A 24,277-nucleotide genomic window follows, 5' to 3' on the forward strand; every position below is an offset into this window, starting at 1 on the left:
GGGCTCAAGTGACCCTTCCGCCTCAGCCTTCCAAGTAGCTGGAACTACAAGCACGTGCCACCATACCCAGCTGATTTTTGATTTGTTGTAGAAATGAGTCTCACCAAGTTTCCCAGGCTGGACTCAAACCCATGGGCACGGGCAATCCTCTCACCTCAGCCTCCCAAAGTGCTGGGATAATAAGCGTGAGCCACTGCGCCCGACCTTAATATACTTTTATATTTAAATTATGAATATTTCTCATGCTAAATATTCTTAAAAACATAAGTGTCAACATGAGAACCAATATTTGAGTATACTTATAGATAGATTTTTTTTTTTCAGTCGGGGTCTCTGTCACACAGGCTGGAGTCGATCCCTTGGGCTCAGGAGATCCTCCCTCCTTAGCCACCCAAGCAGCTGGGACTACAAGTGCCTGCCACCAGGCCTGGATAATTTTTTTATTTTTTTTGATTATCCAGGCCTGGATAATTTTTTTATTTTTTTTGAATTTTTTGATTTTCACTATATTACACAGGCTGGTCTTGAACTCCTGAGCTCAAGTGATTCTCCTTCCTCAGCCTCCTAAAGTGCTTGGGTTAAAGACATGAGCCACCATGCCCAACCGCTAGTATTGCTGAACCATGAGATAGCTTCCAATTTTTCATTATTTAATATTATTTTGATGAACATCTTTGAATATAAATATTGATCACATCTTCAGTTGTTTCATTAGGTTAGATGCCTAGATGTTAAGATTATGATTAAGATGTAAAAGATAATTTGTTTGCTTATATTTAAGCAAGATGTAAATGTTCATCTATTTCATTGTACTCTTAACACAATTGAATATTTCGTTTTAAATCTTTGCCAGTTTGAGGTTGGAAGCAAGACATTTAATTTTGTTTTTCTTTGATTACTTATGAAATGTAACAAACTTTTAATTTGTTTATTAATTTTTATTTATTGATTATTTTAGTGTTTTATAAATTGTCCTTTTTTGTGTTGGTTTTTCTATTGGGATGTTAATGTTTTCTTAATTTTTTTTTTTTTTTTTTTGAGTTGTAGTCTCAGTCCGTCACCCAGGCAGTGGCATACTCACTACTCACTGCCACCCCAGCGTTGACCTGCTGGGCTCTGACGATCCTTCCGCTCAGCCTTTCAAGTAGCCAGAACTACAGGCACACGCTACCACGCCCAGCTGATTTTTGATGTATTGTAGAGACTAGGTCTCACCAAGTTGCCTGGGCTGATCTCGAACTCGCAGGCTCAGATAATCCACTTGCCTCAGCCTCCCAAAGTGCTGGGATTACAGGCTGAGTCACCGAGCCCGGCCCTTAATTTTTAAGAGTGCTTTAAACATTAAGTTTATTAACCTTTTGTTATTTATAAATACAATTCCCATTTACCTGCAAAATTTTTTAAGTAATATGATTATGTAATCAAGACTATATTTTGTTCAACTCAGCTACAGTTCCTGAACTGATTAAAATATTTGACTGTATAACCAGTATATTATTATAGTATTATGATTTTATTTATTATATGCTATTTTGAATCAGGGTCTCACTTCACTCAGTCAGGAGTGCAGTGGCATGATTATGGCTTACTGCTGCCTCAACCTCTTGAGTTCAGGTGATCCTTCTGCTTTAACCTTTCAAGCAGCTGGGACTACAAGCGTGTGCTACCATGCCCAGCTTTTATTGTTACTATTTTTTCCTTTTTTTTTGAGTTGGAGTGGCATGCTCATGGCCTGTACAGCCTCAGCCTGCTGGGCTCAGGCAATTCTTCTGCCTAAGCCTTCCAAGTAACTGAAACTACAGGTGTGTGCCACCAAACCCAACTCATTTTTTGTGTTTTAAGTTGTAGGGATGCGGTCTCACCAAGTTGCTTAGGCTAGTCTCGACTCCCTGGACTCAGGCAGTCCTCTTGCTTCTGCCTCCCAAAGTGCTGGGATTGCAGGTGTGAACCACTGTGCCCGGCCCATGCCCAGCTTTTAAAAACTTTTTTGTAGAGACCAGGTCTTACTGTGTTGCTTAAGCTGGATTTAAACTCCTGGGCTCAAGCAATCTTCCCTCCTTGGTCTCCCAAAGTGCTGGAATTATAGGCATGACCCTCCATATCTGACCATGATTTCATTTTTTATATTTTGCTCTTTTTTTTTTTTTTTTTTAAGTTGGAGTCTCACTCTGTCACCCAGGTTGGAGTGCAGTGGCATGCTCACAGCCACCACAGCCTAGACCTGCTGGGCTCAGGCCATCCTTCTGCCTCAGCCTTCCAAGTAACTGGAACCACAGGCATGTGCCACCATGCTCGGCTAATTTATTTTATTTTATTTTATTTTATTGTAGAGACAGGGTCTTGCCATGTTGCTCAGACTGGTCTTGAACCCCTGAGCTCAGGCAATCCTCTCGCCTCTGCCTCCCAAAGTGCTGGGATTATAGGATTGAGCCACCGCACCCAGCTATATTTCACTCTAACCCAGAATGTTTAAAGTATACATTGTGTTGCTTAGGCTGGTCTCAAACTCCTGGATTCAAGCAATTCTCCCTTCTCGGCCTCTCAAGGTGCTGGGATTACAGACTATTTTTTATATTTAACTCTTTAAACCAGAATTTTTAAAGTATATATTGTAAAGTGAGAATTTAATGAAAATTTTAAAAAATACTTAACCATTTTGTCCCAAAATATAAAATAATTTCTCATAAAGAAATATTACAGTCATTAATGAATAGTCACAAGAGAAGTAAATGAAAAACCACCCACAGCAATTCACAAAATGGGAGAGAATATTTGCAAGTCATATACCTGATAAGATATTTGTATCTAAAATATATCAAGCAGTCTTGCAACTCAATAATAAGACAAGTGATCCTTTAATATGGGCAAAGGTTTTGAATAGATTATTCCTCCAAAGAAAACATGCCAGCCGGGCTCGGTGGCTCAGCCTGTAATCCCATGCTTTGGGAGGCTGAGGTGAGTGGATTGCCTGAATCCGCAGGTTTGAGACCCGCCTGGGCAACATAGTGAGACCTCATCTCTACAATAAATCAAAAAAATTAGCCTGGCATGGTAGTGCATGCCTGTAGTTCCAGCTACTCAGAAGGCTGAGGCAGAAGGATCGCCGGAGCCCAGCAGGTCGAGGCTGCAGTGGCCGGGAGCAGCCACTGCACTCCAGTCTGGGCGACAGAGTGAGACTTCAACTCAAAAGAAGACAAAACAAAACAAAAACAACATGCCAATGACCAATAAACATGGAAATATGCTCAACACCACTAGCCATCAGAATAATGCAAATCAAAACCACAAGGAGATAGTACTTCACATCTACTAGGTTGACTATAATCAGAAAGATAATAACAAATGTTGGTGAGGATGTGGAGAAACTGGGACCCTTGTATACTTCTGGTGGGAATGTGAGTGGTATAGCTGCTTTGGAAAACAGTCACTGGCGTGATCTCAGGTTAAACATAGAGTTAAAATGTGACCCAGCAATTTCAGTACTAGGCATACACACCCAAGTTGCATATACCTTATCTGAAATATTTAGTACAAGTATTTCAAATTTCAGACTTTTTGAATTTTGAAATATTTGCATTCTATTTACTGGTTGTACATCCCTAATCCAAAATCCAGAATGTTCCATTGAGCATTTCCTTTGAGCATCATCAAAAAGTTTCAGATTTGGGAGCATTTCAGGTTGAATTTTGGGGATATTGATGATCAACCTGTATATATATCCAAGAAAGGTGAAAATGTACGTTCACACAAAAACTTGGGCACAAATTTTCATAACAGCATTATTCAGAATAGCAAAAAGTGGAAACAATTCAAATGTCCATCAACTAATGAATGGATAATGTGGTATTTCCATATAAAGGGATATTATGCTGGCCATGCCTGTAATCCCAGCACTTTGGGAGGTGGAGGCGAGAGGATTGCCCGAGCTCAGGAGTTCTAGACCAGCCTGGGCAACTTGGCAACACCTCACCTCTACAATAAATAAATTAACTGGGCGTGGTGGCACGCACCTATAGTTCCAGCTACTTGGAAGGCTGAAGCAGAAGGATTGCCTGGACCCAGCAGGTTGAGCCTACAGTGACCATGAGGATCCACACTGGGCAACAGAGTGAGACTCCAACTAAAATAAATACATAAATACATACAAATTTAAAAATAAAGAGATAAACTATTTGGCAATAAAAAGAATGAAGTACTATTACGTGCTACAACACAGATGGGCCTTAAAAACTTTATGCTAAGTGAAAAAAGCCAATCATAAGAGACTACATATATATGATTCCATTTGTATGAAATATTCAGACAAATCGCTAGAAACAGTTATATTAGTGAAAGCTGGGAGGGGATTTGGTGGAAAAAAGTGGGAAGTGGCTGCTGGAGGCCACTTTTTTAGTTTCTTTTTGAAAATGTTCAAAAATTCATTGTGATAATGATGGTTATAGAACTGAATGTGTGAAAAAGCATTGAATTCATATAGTTTGAATGGACAAATTGTGTAGTATGTGAATTTTATCAATAAAAAACTAAAAACAGGGTCATCCACAATCTCACCATCCAGATGTAGCATTGTGAGCATTTTGATGAAATATTTTTCCAGCTTTTCCAAAATCTTTTTTTTCTTCAAAAATGCTTATGGTAGCTGGGCTAGGTGGCTCACACCTGTAATCACAGCATTTTGGGATGCTGAGGGCCAGGAGTTTGTGACCAGCCTGGGCAATGTAGTAAGACCCCCATCTCTACCAAAAAAAAAGTTTAAGTTAGGTGGGCATGTTGGCGCATGCCTTTAACCCTAGCTACATGGGAAACTGAGGTGGGAGGATTGTTTGAACCCAAGGGTCCAAGGTTAAGGTGAGCTATGATCCCTCCTCCAGCCTGGCCAACAAGCAAGACCCTGTTTCTTTAAAAACAAACAAACAAACAAAACGCCTGGATCGGTGGCTCAGCCTGTAATCCCAGCACTTTGGGAGGCCGAGGTGAGTGAATTGCCTGAGCTCTGCGGATTCGAGACTCACCCGGGCAACTTGATAAGACCTTGTCTCTACAATACATCAAAAATTAGCTGGGCAAGGGAGTGCGCGCCTGTAGTTCCAGCTACTTGGAAGGCTGAGGTGGAAGGATCGCTGGAGCTACAAAGTTCCTATGTCTTTAATGTTGGTTGGTTGAATTTTACAGCAGTTTTAATATTCTTTTGTACAGCATTTTAGTGACTATATAGTATTTCATAATAAAGGTGTGACCTAGTTAGATCACCAATTTGCTATCTTCATAAAGTTTTTCTTTAAAAAAACTTTTACAATTGTATTATGCATTTGCCCTTTGGGTCCAAAAGTTATGCAGTGTAATGCTTTTAAAATTTCTAAGTGGCCGGGCTTGGTGGCTCAGCCTGTAATCCCGCGCCTTTGGGAGGCTGAGGTGAGTGGATTGCCTGAGCTCGCGGCGACCCGCCTGGGCAGGTGAGACCTCATCTCTACAATAAATCAAAAAAATTAGCTGGGCATGGTAGCGCGTGGTAGTTCCAGCTACTTGGAAGGCTGAGGTGGAAGAATCGCCGGAGCCCAGCAGGTCGAGGCTGTGGTGGCCGGGAGTGGCCACTGCACTCCAGTCTGGGCGACAGTGAGACTCCAATTTAAAAAAAAAAATTTCAGGCCGGGCTCGGTGGCTCTGTCTGTAATCCCAGCACTGTGGGAGGCCAAGGTGAGTGGATTGCCTGCGTCCGCGAGTTCGAGACCCAGCTGGGCAACTTGACGAGATCTCATCACTACAACAAATCAAAAACTAGCTGGCATGGTAGCACGTCCCTGTAGTTCCAGCTACTTGGAAGGCTGAGGCGGAAGGATCGCCGGAGCCCAGCAGGTCGAGGCTGCGGTGGCTGGGAGCAGCCACTGCACTCCAGTCTGGGCGACAGAGTGAGACTCCAACTCAAAAAAAAAATTTTTTTTCTGAGTGCTGGCCTGACGTGGTGGCTCATGCCTGTAATCCCAGCACTTTAGGAGGCAGAGGCGAGAGGATTGCCTGAGCTCAGGGATTCAAGACCAGCCTGGGCAACATGTTGTGACCGCGTCTCTACAATAAACCAAAAAATTAGACAGATGTCGTGGCACATGCCTATAGTTCCAGCTACTTAGAAGGCTGAGGCAGAAGGATCGCCTGAGTCCAGCAGGTTGAGGCTGCGATAGCTGTGAGCGTGCCACTGCACTCCAGCACTCTGGGCAACAGAGTGAGACTCCAACTCAAAAAAAAAAAAAAAAAATTCCAAATGCTTGGACTTTTTAATTTAAAACTTTTAATATTTATTAATTTCTAGCTCTGTTGAATTGTAGTTAGTGTGAGCTGTGTAGGGTATATGTGTGTATATATTGTAATATATGATCAGTTTTTGAAATTATTTCATAGCTGTTAGAAAATAAAAGTGTATTCTCTGAGGGTAAAAGTCCTTATATCCTCTATATCTTTATGTATATATTTTTACTTACTTGAGCAGTCTTGGAGTGATAGCCATATTTTTGCTAAAAATCCCTCACTACATTTGTGTTTGTTAATTTCTTAGCCTTAGGTTTTCGCCCTTCATAATTTACTTTTCAAAAAGTATTATATGAAGTCCATTAATACTGTATCTTTGTAAAAATTGTATTTTTATCAATATAAAATTGTTCTCTAGGTGTTTGGTGGTTTTTTGTCTTGAGTTCTACTTAGTTCAGTATGCTGCTCTTGCTCTCCTTTTGCATTTGCCAAATATTGACATAGTCTAGTCTTTTAACTTTTTAGTGTCCTTTTTTTTAAGGGTGTATTACTTCTTGTCCTGGTGTAAAAAACCCTTAATAGGAAGGTTCAAAGCATTAAATTAATGGCAGAGTCTATTAGCAAAACTGCTCATAGTATGTAGATGAAGGTGAGAGTGATTAATATGTATTATTAATAATATCATGTTTATTTTGTACCTTTATGGGACTTCCTGTCCAGTAATTTTTTTTGTGATAGCATTTGGTGTTATACTTTGTTTGTTTGTTTGTTTGTTTATTTATTTATTTACTTACTGAATCAGAGTCTCACTCTGTCACCCAGACTGGAGTACAGCGGCACGCTCAGCCACCACACCACAGCCTTGACCTACTGAGTTCAGGCGATCCTTCTGCCTCAGCCTTCCAAGTAGCTGGAACTACAGGCATGCCTTGGAGTGGGAAAGGTTTTTCTAACTAATTTTTCTTGATTTATTTTGGAGACCAGGTCTTGTCAAGTTGCCTAGGCTGGTATCAAACGCCTGGACTCAGGCAATCCTCTTGCCTTCACCTCCGAAAGTGCTGGGATTACAGGTATGAGCCACCATGCCCAGCTGATGTGCCATAATTTAATCAGTCCCTATCAATGGGCATTTGGGCATTTTCCTGTCTTTTGCTATTACACACAATGCTGTAATAACCCTGGTACTGTATCATCTTTATGGTGATAGATATATCTCTAAGATCACTATCCAGAAGTGGAATTGCTAGATTAATGGTATATGTAATTGTAGCTTTTTTCTAAGATGGGATCTTACTATGTTGCCCAGGCTGGAGTGCAGTGGCTATTGACAGGTATGATCATCGCACACTATTATCTCAAGCTCCTGACCTCAAACAGTCCTCCCACCTCAGCCTCCCTAGTAGCTGGGACTATAGGCATACACCACCACTCTTGGCTTATAGTTGTAATTTTGATAGATATTACCTAATTGCTTATGTTATTTATACCAATTTACACTACCAACAACAATGAATAAAAGTGTTTCTTCATAATCTTGCCAAGTCAGTGCCTTAACAAATTTTTAAATTTTTGCTAAACTGATGAGTAACAATTGTTTTTTTCCTTATGTGTGAGGTTGAACATCTTTCCATATGTTTAATGTTCATTTGTATTTCCTTTTTTGTGAATTTTCTGATCATATCCTGTGTCCATTTTTAGACACAATAACTTCTCCAAATTGTTGTACTTTTTATATGTCCATATAAGCACATATATATACATACCTGTATATGTATGTTTTTCCTATATATATTTTAAAGGCTAGTCAAGTGAAACAGTGGGAGTGGGGCAAAAACAAAGAAATCTGTAACTGGTTGTGATCAACTAGTTGTAAACACCACTGCACTCAGACCAGCCAAATTTTATTCTAGAGATGAGGCATTGCTATGTTATCCAAGCTAGTCTCAAACTCCTGGCCTCCCACCTTGTCCTCTCAAAGTCTGGAATAACAAGTGTTTGCTAATGTGCCTGGTTCCATATGTTTCTAAATGGGGAGGTTTGTTCATCTATCAGTGATGTGGTTACAGATTATTTTTTCTTACTTTGGTATTGGGGTTGTTTTTTGTTTTTTACTTATAATGTATTTTGCTTTGCATAATTGGTCTTCTTGTGTGTGAATTTATCAATCTTTTCTTTTATGGCTTTAGATTTTGAGTCATAGTTAGAAAAACCTTTACCGCTCCAAGCGTGCAAAAATTTCTTCTGTACTTTCTTGTAATATGTTTAAGATTTCATTTATTACTTTGTAGTTTTTGGTCCATTTGGAGTTATCCTGAAAGATAATGTGAGGTTTAAATCTATTTTTAGCTTTTTCTAGTTGTCTACCTAGTCCCAATACAATCTAGTGAAAAATCGGTTTTTTCCCTTCACCTTTATGCGTTATTAAAATTCTATATGCATTTTGGTCAATTTTTGGAATTTCTAGTTTGTTACATTGGTTCCCATCCATTTATATGCAAATACCACATAGTTTTAACTATTGAGACTTGATGATATGTTTAATATCTGATAGGACTTGTCTCTTTCAGTGATCTTATTTTTCAGACTTTTCTTGATAATTTTTATTTACATATGAACTTTAGAGTCAGCTTGTCTATTTCAAAAAAAAAAAAAAAGTTTGACTGGGTGTGGCAGCTCATGCCTGTAATCCCAGCACTTAGGGTGGCTGAAGTAAGAGGATTACCTGAGCCCAGGGTTTCGAGACCAACCTGGGGAACTTGGTGAGATCTCATCTCTACAGTAAATCAAGAAAAATTAGCTGAGCATGGTGGCACACACCTGTAGTTTCAGCTACTTGGAAGATTGAGGCAGAAGGATTGCCTGAGCCCAGCAGGTCCAGGTTGTGGTGGTCAGGAGCATGCTACTTGTACTCCAGCCTGTGCAACAGAGTGAGACTCTTGACTCAAAACAAAGTTGACATTTTCAATAGATGTTGTTAAATTATAAATGATGGAGAATTAACATTAATGAATCTTTTTGTACAAGAACTTGGAATATCATTTTATTCGTTCAAGTCTTTTTTTGTATTTGTGTCCTTTATAAGTATTTTTAAATGGCTTCTCGTAGTTCCCTCTACCTTTCTCTTTAGTCCATTCCTAAGTATTTTATATTTTTTGTTACTATTATAAATAAGATCTTTTTTCTACCTATTGGCTGTTGCATATGTAATAAAAGCTACTGTTTTTTGTATAGTAATTTTGTACCATGTTACTTTGCTGATTTTTCTTATTTTTATAGTTTCTTGGTTGGTTTTTCTAAGATTTTATCATCTGCAAACAGTGATAGTTTTATATCCTTTTTTCCAAGTTTTATACCCTTATTTCTCTTGTTTAATTTCAGTGACTTGGTACCTCTTATACATATTTAAGAACACGTCATTTGTATGTGTTTTTGTATGATAAATGCCTCTAGTTTTTCCCCATTAAGCAAGCTGCTGACTTTTGGACTGAGAAGATGTATTTTGTTATGTTAAAGAAGTATTTATATATGCCTATTTGAGGACTTTAAAATTATCAAGAAGAGTTGTTGAATATTGTCAAATGACTTTTTAATGTCTGTGCAAATGCTCACATAACTTTTTCCCTTAGTTTCCAAATACCAAGCCTTCCTTGCATTCTAGAACAGGCTCCATTTGATTATAATACATTGTTTTTCTTTTTGTGTACTGTCATATTCTATTTAAAATTTGATTTAGAATTTTATATCAGTGTAAGAAACTGAGCAATTTAAGAGAGTGGGCTAAGCCTGAGCAACATAGTGAGACTCAACATATAAAAATAAAAGAAATTAGTTAGATCTGGTGATGCATGCCTGTAGTCCTAGCTACTTGGGAGAATTGCTGGAGACAGAGAGAAGTTGGTCTGTAGCTTTCTGCTTGAAGTTTGTATCATCTCTGCTTTTAGTATTCATGTTGTATTTGATCACAAAAAGTAGTAAGAACTTTTCTTTCTTTATAACGTTTCAGACTTTCATTAGACTTGCCTGCTCTTTAAAGGCTTGATGGTATTTCCCATTAAATTGTGTGTTGTGCTTTAGGGGCATTAGCATATTTGCATAGCTATGAACGAAAAGATTGACCAAAATATTCTCGGTGTTCCTTTTAATTTTCTTTGTTTTCCCTTTGTTTCTATGGCTTTTTAAATTTTATTTTATAGATTTGGACTTCCTCCCTTTTTATTTTATTAGATTAATTTAGTTATTTAACTGTTTTATTGCTATTCCCCCATGTAACACTTCTTGGATTTATTAGTTCTGCTGCTTTTCTGTTTACTAATTGATTTCTGCTTTTATCTGTGTTAATTCCTTTATTTTGCTTTCTTTGAGTTCACTTTATTGGGGTTTTTTTCTAATCTTGAGTCAGGTGTTTAACTCATTTCTTTTCTTTTTTTTTTTTTGTTGTTGTTCCTGATGCAAGTATTTATGGCTGTGATATTTTTTTTTCCTTGTTTGGCTATGTTCTTTAGGCTCCTTTATGTAGTATTTTCCTTATTATTGTTTTCTAGAAATTCTATATTTTGATTTGTATTTCTTTACTAATTTAATTTAAAGGTTTTGCTGTTGTTTTAGGTGGAAAGGACTTTGTTTCTTGATTTTGTTTAAATTTATAATTTTAGTGCATTATCATCAGAATATTAGACTGTCCTGTTTACTTTTTGGTTTTATTGAGGTTTTCTTTGTGGCTTTTCTTTTATGGCTAATTTTTGCTGATGCTTCATAGAGGCTTAAAAGTACCTTTTTCTTAAATGAAAAGATAATTAAGGGATAGTGATATTCTCTAATAATTACTTATTAACTACTAGTACATATATTCATCTAAAACTTCAAGATTCTAAAATCAGTATTTGACAATAAGGTAAAATCATAATGCCTAAGCTATTAAGAATTTTTTTCTTTTTTTAAATCAAGCTGTGTATTTTATTTCAAATTCAGTTTTATTTAGAATTAAGTGTGGGTTTGTTACATAGGTATAATGCATGATGGTGAGGTTTGGACATCTGTTGAGCCTGCACCACAGGTGATAAGCATGGGACCCAATGGGTGATTTTTCAACCCTTATCACCCCTCTTTCTCCCCTTTAGTAGTCCCCAGTGTCTGTTGCTGCAATCATTTTGCCCGTGTGTGCCTGATATTTAGCTCCCTCTTATACGTGGGAACATGCTGTGTTCAGTTTTCTGTTTCTGTGATAATTCGCTTAGAATGATGACCTCCAGCTTCATCCATGGTGCCGAAAATGACATGATTTCATTCTTTTTTATGACTGTGTAGTATTCCATGATGTGCATGTACTACATTTTCTTTATCCAGTCCACTGTTGTTGGGCAGCTATGTTGGCTCCATGTTTCTGCTTTTGTGAATAGTGCTGTGATAAATATACAAGTGCAGGTGTCTTTTTTGTGGAATGATTTATGCTCCTTTGGGTTTATACTCAATAGTGGGATTGCTGGGTTGAATGGTAAATCTATTTTTAGTTCTTTGAGAAATCTCCAAACTGCTTTCCACAGGGCCTGAACTACTAGCTTACATTTCCACCAACAGTATATGAGGATTCCCTTTTGTCCTCAGCCTTGCCAACATCTGTTGTTTTTTGCCTTTTAATAATAGCCATTCTAACTAGTGTGAGATGGAATCTCATTGTGGTTTTTCGTTTGTATTTCTCTGATAATTAGTGATGTTGAGCATTTTTGTGTATTCTTCTTGGCTGCTTGTGTGATGTCCTTTGAGAAGTGTCTATTCATGTCTTTTGCCCACTTTTTAATGGAGTTATTTGATTTTTTTTTCTCCAGTCAATTCATTTGAGTTCCTTATAGCTTCTGGACATTAGGGCTCTGTCAGATGCATAGTTTGCAAATATTTTCTCCCTTTCTGTGGGTTGACTCTACTCTGTTGATGGCTCCTTTTGGTGTGCAGAGGCTTTTTAAAAAAACTTGATATGGTCTCACTTGTCAATTTTGTTTCTGTAGTTTTTGCTTTTGAGGGCTTGTTGAAGAATTCGTTGCCTAGGCTGATGTCCAGGAGAGTTTTTTCTAGCTTTTCTTCTCCTAAAATGTTTATAGTTTGGGGGGTTTTTATTCCATTTTGAGTTAATTATTATATATGGTGAAAGATTGGGGTACAGCTTCATTCTTCTGCATATAGTTAACCAGTTTCCCCAGCACCATTTGTTGAATAGGATATCCTTTCCCCAGTGTTTTTGTTAGCTTTGTCAAAGATGAGTTGGTTGTAGGTCAGTGGTTTTGTTTTTAGGTTCTCTATTCTGTTCCATTTCTCTATGTGTCTATTTTTGTACCCGTACCATGCTGCTTTGGTTACTGTAGCCTTGTGTTAAAGTTTGAAGTATGGCAATGTGATTCCTCTGGCTTTGTTCTTTTTGCTTAGGATTGCTTTGTCTGTTTGGGCTCTTTTTTGCTTCCACATTAATATAAATATTGTCTTTTCTAAGTCTGTGAAAAATGATGCTGGTAGTTTGATAGAAATTGCTTTAGGCAGTATGGACATCTTGATACTGATTCTTCCAGACCATGAGTATGGGATGTTTTTCTATTTTTTTGTTTGATCATTATTGATTTTTGTTTGTTTGTTTATTTGAATACAGATGAAGTCTCACTATGTTGCACAGACTGGTCTCAAACTCCTGGGCTCAGGCAATTCTCTCACCTCAACCTCCCAAAGTGCTGGAAATACAAGTGTGAGCCACTCACCTGGCCTTATCTTTGATTTTTTTCAGCAGTGTTTGTAGTTTTCATTGTAGAGATCTTTCACCTCTTTGATTAGATGTATTCCAAGGTGTGTGTTTGGGGGGAGGAGGGCTATTGTGAAGAGGGTTGCATATTTTATTGGGTTTTCAGCCTCTAAGTTGTTGGCATATGGAAATTTGCCTCATCTTTGATTTTTTTTTTCAGCAGTGTTTTGCAGTTCTTGCAGAGATCTTTCACCTCTTTTATTTGTGTGTGTGTGTGTGTGTGTGTGTGTGTGTGTGTGTGTGTGTGTGTATTGTGAATGGGATTGCATTTTTATTGAGTTCTCAGCCTGTTTGTTATTGGCATATGGTTTTTTGGGTTGTTTTTTTTTTCCCTGAGTCAGAGTCACACTCTGTCACCAAGGCTGGAGTGCAGTGGCCCACTGCTCACAGCCACTGCAGCCTCGACTTGCTGGGCTCAGACGATCCTTCTGCCTCAGCCTTCCAAGTAGCTGGAACTACAGGCATTGTGCCACCATGGCCAGCTAATTTTTTTTTTTTAATTGTAGAGACAAGATTCACCATGTTGTCCAGGCTAATCTTAAACCCGTGGGCTCAGGCAATCTTTTCACCTCAGCCTCCCAAAGTGCTGCGACTGTGCCTGAAAGGCAGATGGATTTTTGAGCATTGATTTTGTAGCCTGAAATTTTATTGAAGTCATTTATCAGTGCTAGAATTTTTTTGGTGGAATTTTGGATTTTCTAGGTATAGAATTGCATCATCTGTGAAAAGAGGTAATTTAACTCCCTCTTTTCTTATCTGAATATCACTTATTTCTTCCTCTTAACTGACTGCTCTGGCTAGGACTTCTAGTACTATGTTAAATAGGAGTGGTGAGTTTGAGCATCCTTGTTTTGTTCTATTTCTAAAGGATAACCAGCTTTTGCTTGTTAAGTATGATGTTGGCTGTGGGTTTGTTATTGATGACTCTTTTTTTTTAGTTGGAGTCTCACTCCTTTGCCCAGGCTAGAGTGCAGTGGCATGCATGCTTATGGCCACCCCAGCATCTACCTCCTGGGCTCCGGCAATCCTTCCTCCTCAGCCTTTCAAGTAGCCGGAACTACAGACGTGCGCTACCACGCCCAGCTACTTTTTATTTTATTGTAGAGATGAGGTCTTGCCAAGTTGCCCAGGCTGGTCTCAAACCTGCGGGGTCAGGCAATCCACTCACCTCGGCCTCCCAGAGTGCTGGGATTACAGGCTGAGCCACCAAGCCCGGCCTATAGATGACTCTCACTATTTTTAAGGAATGGTCCTTTGATGCCTAGATGCTTAAGGATTTTTATTATCAAAGAGATGTTGGATTTTATCAAATACTTTTTCTGCATCTGTTGAGATAATCATGTGGTTCTTGATTTTACTTCATTTTATGTGGTGGATTACATTTGTTGGTTTGCATACGTTGAACCAGCCCTGCATCCCAGGAATAAAGCCCACCTGGTCATGATGAATGATCCTTGTAATGTGCTGTTGCATGTGGTTTGCTAGTATTTTTTTGAAGAGTTTTGCAGCTATGTTCATCAGTGATAAAGACCTATAATTTTCTTTCTCTTATGTCTTCTCCGTTTTTTGGTATCAGGATGATATTGGCTTCATGGAATGAGTTAGGGAGGTGTCCTTCCTTCTTGATTGCTTGGAATACTTTCAGTAGGATTGGTATCAGCTCTTCCTTGTGTGTCTGTTAGAATTCAGCTGTAAATCCATTTGGTCTGGTGCTTTTTTAGTTAGATAGATTTTTTAGTTAGATAGGTAGATTTTTTTTTTTAAATTACTGAATCAATTTTGTGACTTGTTATTGGTCTGTTAAGGTTTCTGTTTCTTCCTGTTTCAATCTTGGGAGATTGTGTGTTTCCAAGAATGTATCCGTTTCCTCTACATTTTCTAGTTTATATACATACAGATGTTTATAGTAGTCTCTGTTTATCTTTTGTATTCAGGATCAGTTGTAACATCACCTTTTTTTGTTTCTGATTGTATTTATTTGGATTGCCTCTCACTCTCTCTCACTCTTACTCTCTTTTTGGTTAATCTGGCCAGGGATTTATCAGTCTTGTTTATCTTTTCAAAGAACCAGCTATTTGGTTCATTGATCCTTTGTATAGGTTTGTTGTTGTTGTTGTTTGGTCTCATTTTTGTTTAGTTCTGCCTGGCTTTGGTTATTTATTTTCTTCTGTTAGCTTTGGATTTAGTTTGTTCTTGTTTTTTTCAATTCTCTTAGTTGCAACATTATACTGTTATTTGAGATCTGTTTTCAGGATATGAGTGTATAATACTATAAACCTCCCTCTCAGCACCTCTTTAATGGCAATCCAGGAGTTTTGGTATATAGTGTCTTTATTTTCATTTTTTTCTAAGAATCTTTTTGTTTCTGTTTTAATTTCATTATTTACCAAAAAAAAGTCAGAGCAAATTGTTTAATTTCTAGGTATTTGTATATTTTAATTTCTAGGTATTTGTATGTATATTAGGGAGTTCTTCTTGCTGTTGATGTCTACTTTTATTCTGCTGTGGTCCAAGAAGATGCTTCATATGATTTCTACTTTTTGGAATTTATTCAAGCTTGATTTATGTCCAAGTATGTGGTTGATCTTAGAGTATGTTCCATGTGCTGATGAGAAGAATATATATTCTGTGGTTGTTGGGTAGAGTGTTCTGTAGATGTCTGTTAGATCTGATTGCCCAAGTGTCAAATTTAAGTTCCAGATTTCTTTGTTAGTTTTATGCCTCGGTTATCTGTCTAAAACTGCTAGCAGAGTGTTGAAGTCCCCTACTATTATTGTATGGCTGTCTATGTCCTCTCTTAGGTAAAATAGAAATTGTTTTATAAATCTGGGAGCTCCTATGATGAGTGCATATACATTTAAGATAATATTTCTTGTTGTTGGATTGAACCCTTTATCATTATTTAGTACCCTTCATTGTCTTTTTATACCTCTTCTGTTTTAAAGTTTTTTTTAATCTGATAAAGAGTAGCAACCTCTGCTCTTTTTAAAATTTTCCATTTGCATAGAAGATCTTTCTCCATTCCATTAGAAGTTAAGTGGGGTTTCTAAAGACAGCAGAGGGATGATTCTTGTCTTTTAATCAAGTTTGTCACTCTATGCCTTTTTTTTGAGTCAGAGTCTCACTCTGTCACCCAGGCTGGAGTGCAGTGGCATGCTCTCAATCACAGCCTCGACATTCTGGGTTCAGGCTATTCTTCCTCCTCAGCTTTCCAAGTAGCTGGAACTACAGGCACATGCCACCATGCCTGGCTAATTTTTTGATTTATTGTAGAGACAAGGTCTTGCCAAGTTGCCCAGGCTGATCTTGAACCCCTGGACTCAGACAGTCCTCTCGCCTCTGCCTTCACAAGTGCTCAGATTACAGGCTTGAGCCACTGCACCCAGCACTCTGTGCCTTTTTTTTTTTTTAATTTTTTTAATTTTAAAGATGTAGGGTAAGCCAGGCTCGGTGGCTCAGCCTGTAATCCCATGCTTTGGGAGGCTGAGGTGAGTGGATTGCCTGAGCCCGCGGGTACAAGCCCCACCTGGGCAACTCGGCCAGACCTCATCTCTACAATAAATCAAAAAAAAATTAGCCAGGCGTGGTAGCGCGCGCCTGTAGTTCCAGCTACTTGGAAGGCTGAGGTGGGAAGGATCGCTGGACCCCAGCAGGTCGAGGTTGCGGTGACTGGGTGCTGCCACTGCACTCCAGTCTGGGTGACAGCATGAGACTCCAACTCCAAAAAGTTGTGGGGTACTTCAGGGTTAGGTATACAAACGTTGATTATGCAAGTACTCTTGTTGATGAGAACTCTGTGCCTTTTAAGTGGCATGTTTAGGCTGTTAACATTCAGGCTAACTATTGTTATGTAAGGGTTTATTCCTGTCATATGGTTATTAAGAAATTGCTTTGTGTTCAGTTTTATGGTTGATTTGTAAGGTTTGCAACCTATGTACTGTTGTGTTAGGTGGTATCATTCTTTCATTTCCATGTTTAGAACTCCCTTGACCATCTCTAGTAATGGTGGTCTGCAGGTAACAAATTCCCTTAGCATTTGCTTATTTGGGAAGGACTTTAATTCTCCTTTGTTTACGATGCTTATTTTGTTGAGTTAAGAAATTCTTGGCTAGGTTGGGTTCAGTGTCTCAGCCTGTAATCCCAGCACTTTGGGAGGTGGAGGCAAGTGGATTGCCTGAGCCCACGGGTTCAAGATCAGCGTGGGCAACTTGGCGAGACCTCATCTCTATAATAAATCAAAAATTAGCCAGGCATGGTACCGTGTGCCTTTAGTTCATCTACTTGGAAGGCTGAGGCGGAAATATCACTGGAGCCCAGCAGGCCAGCGCTGGGGTGGCCATGAGTGTGCCACCGCACTCCAGCCCTAGGCAACAGAATGAGACTCCAATTCAAAAAGAAAGAAAGAAAGAAAGAAACCTTGGCTGGCATTGCTTTTCTTTAAGAATGCTAAAAATGGGCCCCAGTCTTTTCTGGTTTATATGGTTTCTGCTGAGAGTTCTGCTGCTATTCTGATGGATCTCTCTTGGTAAGTAGTCTGTCTCTTTTCTCTAGCTGTTTATAAGATTTTTCCTTCATGCTGAACTTGGTTAGTCTGCTGCTATGTGCCTTGGGATGGTTGTCACATATAGTGCCTCACAGGAGTTCTCTGAATTTCTTATATCTTCATGGCAAGATAGGGGAACTTTTCTTGGATAATATCTTGAAAAGCTTATTCCAGATTATCCTTATTTTTTCCTTCTCTCTAAGGAATGTCAGTCAAATATAGATTTGGTCTCTACACAATCTCATAATTCTTGAAGATTATGTTCATTTTTAGATTTTTTTCTTATTTTTGTCTGACTGGTTTAATTCAAAGGATTGGTCCTCAAGTTCTTTTTTTTTTTTTTTTTCTGAGTCAGAGTCTCACTCCATTGCCAGGATAGAGTGAGGTAGAACGCTCACGGCCACCCAAGTGTCGACCTCCTGGGCTCCGGCAATCCATTTGCCTCAGCCTTCCAAGTAGCTGGAACTATAGGCACACGCTACCGTGCCTGACTAATTTTGTGATTTATTGTAGAGACGAGGTCTCACCATGTTGCCCAGTCTCGAATTGGTCTCGAACCCATGGGCTCAGGCAATCCTTTCACATCGGCCTCCTAAAGTGCTGAGATTACAGGCTTGAGTCACTGCGCCCAGCCGGTCCTCAAGTTCTAATATTCTTTCTTCTGCTTAGTCAAGTATACTGTTAAGCCTTATCTTAGCTGGGCACAGTGGCACATGCCTGTAATCTCAGCATTTTGGGAGGCAGAAGTGAGAGGATTGCCTGAGGCCCTGGGGTTCAAGACCAGCCTGGGCAACATAGCAAGACCTCATCTCTAAAAAAGGAAACAAAAAAAGGACTTGTCTTAAAATTTCTGAAGCAAATTCTTAATTTCTAGAAGTTTAGTTTGGTTCTTTCTTAGGATACCCAACTCACCTTTTTTTTTTTTTTTTTTTTGAGTTGGAGTCTCACCCTGTCACCCAGACTGGAGTGCAGTGGCCACTCCCGGCCACCGCAGCCTTGACCTGCTGGGCTCCGGTGATCCTTCCACCTCAGCCTTCCACATAGCTGGAACTACAGGCACGTGCTACCACACCCTGCTAATTTTTTTTTTTAATTTATTGTAGAGATAAGGTCTCGCCAAGTTGCCCAGGCGGGTCTCGAACCCGCAGGCTCAGGCAACCCATTCACCTCAGCCTCCCAAAGGCGTGGGATTACAGGCTGAGCCACCGAGCCTGGCTCCAAGTCACGTTTCACTTATTGGACTGTTTTTGTGGCCTGTTTGCTTTGGGTATGCATTTTCTTTGGGATCTCACTGTGTCTCTTTGCCATCATATTCTGAATTCTGTATGTGCCATTAGGGACATTTTCATTCTGGTTAGGATCCATTGCTCATATTCTACTGACTTCTTTTAGTGCCCTGACACCCCATTCTTTCCCTGACCTACAGGTTGCAGTGGCAGAGGCGGCAATAGCTGCATTCAGGTTAACCAGACAGAGACCTCTGCAGGCTGGGTCCTCAAGGGAACCCTGAGCCACAGCTATAGTGTTTAGGCAGGCAGAGCAGCTGTGTGGTACCAAGAAACCGGCCTGATAGAGAGCTGTGGGGACAAGTGTCTAGACATTAGACCTGTGGGCATGCAGAAACAGCCTGTCTGCTCTCTTCCTCACCCGCAGGTGGCAAGGATGGAGGCAGTGGTGCTGTCTGCGAGCTGTGGAGCGTCCTCCCTCCTTGTTTGCTCTTTGGTCTGAATTTTTTTTTTGAAGCTTGCCGAAATTAATGTACTTTTCTTTTTCTTTTTTTTTTTGAGTCAGCGTCTCACTGTGTCTCCCAGTCTGGAGTGCAGTGGCATGCTCACGGCCAACTCAGGCTTGACCTGCTGGGTGCTTCCACCTTGGCCTTCCAAGTAGCTGGAATCGCAGATGCGCACCACCACACCTGGCTGGCTAATTTATTTGATTCATTGTAGAGACAAGGTCTCACCAAGTTCGCCAGGCTGGTCTTGAACCCCTGGACTCAGGCAGTCCTCTTGCCTCTGCCTCCCAAAGTGCTAGGAATACAGGCATGAGCCACCATGCCCAGCACTTTTTTTTTTTTTAAGGGCAGGGTCTCACTCCCACCCAGGCTGGAGTACAGTGACTCAATTCTGGTTCACTGTAGTCTCAACCTCCTGGGCTCAAGTGATCGTCCCACCTCATCCTTCCCAGTAACTGGGATTATACATGTGAGCCACCGCGCCCAGCCAAATTTTCATGCATACTGAAAAATATTTTATTCCTTTAAAGGTGGATCCAACTGTCTTGCCCAGGCTGGATTTACACGCCTGGGCTCAAGTGGTCCTTTCATTTCAGCCTCCTGAGTAACAGGACTACAGGTGTGCACCACTGTACCAGCTCCATTCACAAGTTTTATGTCTACAATAAAAAATGCTTTAGAACTTAAACTGAACATTTAATTTAAAAATATAATGCATAGATATTATAGATAAAATTGAAAAAAACTTAAACCTGTACTTTGTGAAGTTTAAAAACTAAATTTGAAATTCTGTTAGCAAAGTGAATCTTTCAAATGTGTGTACAGAATATTTTGGTTTTTGCTCCAAGTATATGCAAACAGTGTGCCATGATTTTGTTTTGTTTTGTTTTGTTTTTGAGTTGGAGTCTCACTCTTGTAGCCCAGGCTGGAGTAGAGTGGCATGCTCACGGCCACTGCAGCATGCACTTGCTGGGCTTAGGCGATCCTTCTGCCTGAACCTTCCAACATGATGTTAATTTATTTTAACTTGACAGAATGAAGGCATAGGGAGGACTTTCAAGCTTAGGGGTCCCAGGTTTTGATTCTTAAGTGAAGCTAGTGTAAATCTCTGGGTTTTGCTTTTACACTCTAAATGCTCAAAAAAAGATAACTATTGTAGATTTAATTAAAACTCTATTTTAGCAGCCTCTAAAGATGCCAACGCTAACTTAATAACTTGTGATATAATTGCATTGACTTCTGTTACAAAAAATACAAGAGGGACCTAAAAAAAACCTGGAATTTATTTACTAAAAAATGTGTATTTATTTTATATGTTTAAACTTCATACACTTTCAAGTACTCTCTGTCTGATGCAGTACACTATTGAGACACTTTTTCCATTGCTCAAAACAGTTTTTGAACTCATCAATTTTGATGCGTTTTAGTGCTTCTGCCATTTTTTTGTTTCACCTCCTCCACATTGGAAAAGTGTATCCCTTTGAGGATTTTTTTTCTTCTATGGAAACAAACAAACAAAAAAAGTCACTCAGGGTGAGATAGGGTGAATAGGAAAGATGGGGCACAAGAGTCATGCTATTTTTGGCAAAAAACTGCTGAACACTCAGCACGGTGTGGATAGGTGCATTGTCATGGTGGAAGAGCAAATCACCTGTTTGTCACAGCTCAAGATGTTTCTCAATGCAGCCTCTCACAACAATGCTAGCTGGTACATTGATGCTGATGGAGTCCTAGAACACTTACCTAGTGGGGGAAGCCTGTCCTGCAAGGCACTCACCCTCCAAAAGATGATTCAAGGTTTTTTTGGGTCCTCTCTCATAGGTCATCTCTGTAATTTCTATGTAATACCATGACTTTACTTTCTCTCTCTCTCTCTCCCATTTGTTTTAGAATTTTAATTTGGCTGCTACCTTGAAATTCAGGCCCTAAAAATGCCAGCTTATTTGGACTTAGAAGATGACCTGGATAAATGATAAAAATTAAGAAGATTTTGGTGAGTGAAACTTTATGTGAGAGAGGAAATAAGGCCCAACTTGATATTTATTCTTTTAGTTTTTCTGACACTATTTTTCTTTTTGGAGAAGCTCTCTAGAATGTATTTATTCTTTTTTTTTTTTGAGTTGGAGTCTCACCCTGTCATCCAGCCTGGAGTGCAGTGGTACGCTCCTGCCATTGCAGCCTCGACCTGCTGGGCTCCGGCGATCCTTCTGCCTCAGCCTTACAAGTAGCCAGAACTACAGGCGCGCACTACCACGCCTGACAAATTTTTGATTTATTATAGAGACGAGGTCTCACCAGGTTGCCTGGGTAGGTCTCAAACCCATTGGCTCAGGCAATTCACTTGCCTCAGCCTCCCAAAGTGCTGGGATTACAGGCTGAGCCACTGAGCCCGGCCTATTTATTCTTCTTAGAGACAGTGTATAAAATGCAAATGCCACTCTTCTGGGTTTTTTTGTTTGTTTTTTTGAGTCTCACTCTGATGCCCAGGCTGGAGGGCAATGGCACACTCATGGCCACTGCAGCCTCAACCTGCTGGGCTCAGGCGATCCTCCCCCTCAGCCTTCCAAGTAGCTGGAACTATAGGCATGTGCCACCACGCCCAGCTAATTTTTGAATTTATTGTAGGGATAAAATCTCGCCAAGTTCCCCAGGTTGGTCTCGAACACATGGGCTCAGGCAACCCTCTCACCTCAGCCTCCCTAAGTGCTGGGATTATAGATGTGAGCCACTGTGCCTGGCCCACTCTTCTGTTTTTAAATGGAGTTTCTGCTACAAGTTATTTTTGTCCTTTCTCATCTTGTTTATCAGTGATCTTAGGTTTCACTGTAGAAGATAGTGAAAGATCAATAAATGATACTTACTAAATATAGAAATAAATATATGTCGAACTTTGCAAACTCAACATAACTCGTGGTTTGATGCTGTGTTTAGATTTGAGGTGAGCTAAAGCCTAGTAGAAATTAGATTGTTTTGGGGTTTTTTGTTCGTTTGTTTGAATCAAAGTCTCACTCCTGGCTAATGTTTTGATTTACTGTAGAGATGAGGTCTTGCCAAGTTGCCCAGGCTGGTCTCGAACCCCTGGGCTCAGGCAATCCCTCTCCTCTGCCTTTCAGAGTGCTTCGATTACAGGTGTGAGCCACTGCCCCCAGCTTAGATTGTTTTTAATCTTGAAATTTTTATTTCCCTCCCCCATAGCTTTTGTATAGCACTCTAATAACAGATCCTGGCAGTCCCGACCTGGGGCCTGTATTGTACTAGGCTCTTCAACAATACTTCCTAAGGCCAAATGAGAAGATGTTAGTATTAGAGCATTTATGCAGTATCTCCCTGCCCTTTCCTCTTCTTTTGAGAATTTCCTTCATATATAGTAGTATGTGACAGAGGCTTGAATCTATGCTTGAATCTCACATCCTTAGATTTTTATCTGTTTGTTGAAGTGACTACTCTAGCAAGCAGTCATTGTTGACATCATGTAATTTAACAGTTTATTGTTGCTGTTCCTTAAAGACACTGGCATTTGCAAGTTACTGAAAACCAGTTTTTGAATCTAAAAAATTTCTTTTCTTTCATTCTGAGACTTAAGAGCTTTGGTCCAGGATTAGAACGCGCTTACTTATGCCAGGGTGAGCAGTGCATTGAAGTAATCCCAGATCCTAGGAGGTAGGGAAGAGTGCAGTTTGAAACAAGAGACAGAGGGAAGCAGGTATGGAAAAGCTGTTGTCACATTTCATAATATCAAGCAGCTATTCCTTCTATGCAAGTTTTTATCTGACTGATGAAGACTGCTGCTTCCTACTTAGAGAAATTCATGCCAATTGATTTTTTTAAAGTTAGACTTTAAGATATAGTTTATTTAAATTAGAGCGAGAAAGAGAAGGGAGAGAGAAGATTCACCTCCCCAAGGTGGGAGAGGGGGCCAAAACCAGGAAGCATGGCGACAGCCATAGCTCAAAGAGCGTATGGCCACACCAGAGTCTAGCAAGGCAATGGCCTTGACTGATGTTTTAAAGCAGTAAAAGACATCAGAAAACTTACATAGGAAAAATATTTTTCTAAAAGCATGTTGTAAGAAGAGGAAATTGAATATAGTACTTTCTGTATAGAATGTGCTGAGTTTTATAGTTTTAGGGTTTTTAGTTTTTAAAAAAATTTGAGTTGAAATTTACACAACATAAATTAGCCTTTTTTTCTTTTTGAGTTGGAGTTCATTCTGTCACCCAGGCTGGAGTGCAATGGCATGCTCACGGCCACCTACTGGGCACCGGCAATCCTTCCTCCTTCAGCCTTCCAAGTGGCTAGAACTACAGGCACATGCTACCACGCCCAGCTAATTTTTGATTTATTGTAGAGATGAGGTCTTGCCAACTTGCCCAGACTGGTCTCGAACCCGTGGGCTTAGGCAATCCATTTGCCTCGGCCTCCCAAAGTTCTGGGATTACAGGCTGAGCCACCAAGCCCGGCCAAATTAGCTAAATAAAGTGAACAATTCAGTGGCGTCTACTACATTCACAGTGTTATGCAGCCACCACCTCTATCTAGTTCCAAAACATTACTGTCGCTCCAAAATGAAAGCTCATACCCATTAGGACATCCCACCTCCATTTCCCATGCCCCACCTTCCACACGATTCATCTGCTCTCTCTATGAATTCACCTATTCTAAATATTTCGTATAAGTGGAATCAACAATATGTGACCTTTTGTGTCTGGCTTCTGTCACTTAGTATAATGTTTTGGGGGCTTATCTACATTATAGGTTTATATCAGTACTTCATACCTTATTATGCCTGGTAGAGTTTCACCTTGGAGTAGTACCATGCTGCTAGTATGCTCAGTTTTTCTTTTTCTCTTTTTAAACTTTTTATTATAAAAAAATCTTGAGCACCCATCGAATTACCAGCAACATTCTTCTCAGACCTAGAAAAAACAATGCAGGAATTCATATGGAAACACAAACGTCCAAGAATAGCCAGAACAATCCTTAG

At 39.7% G+C, this 24,277-nt stretch overlaps 1 protein-coding gene across 1 annotated transcript in view; it reads left to right on the forward strand.

Annotated features, from left to right (window-relative positions):
* Window positions 1–7,110: 7,110 nt before the first annotated feature.
* Window positions 7,111–24,277, forward strand: part of NCOA6 (nuclear receptor coactivator 6) — a 63,221-nt gene continuing 46,054 nt past the window's right edge. Inside the window, exons 1-2 of the mRNA XM_021718679.1 lie at window positions 7,111–7,162; window positions 21,184–21,286. The gene's annotated coding sequence lies outside the window, so the exon portion shown is untranslated. The remainder of the gene's footprint in view (window positions 7,163–21,183; window positions 21,287–24,277) is intronic.

This window comes from Carlito syrichta, unplaced genomic scaffold (assembly GCF_000164805.1).
Source record: "Carlito syrichta isolate Samal-C Ts95f unplaced genomic scaffold, Tarsius_syrichta-2.0.1 Scaffold313246, whole genome shotgun sequence".
Lineage (NCBI taxonomy): Eukaryota > Metazoa > Chordata > Mammalia > Primates > Tarsiidae > Carlito > Carlito syrichta.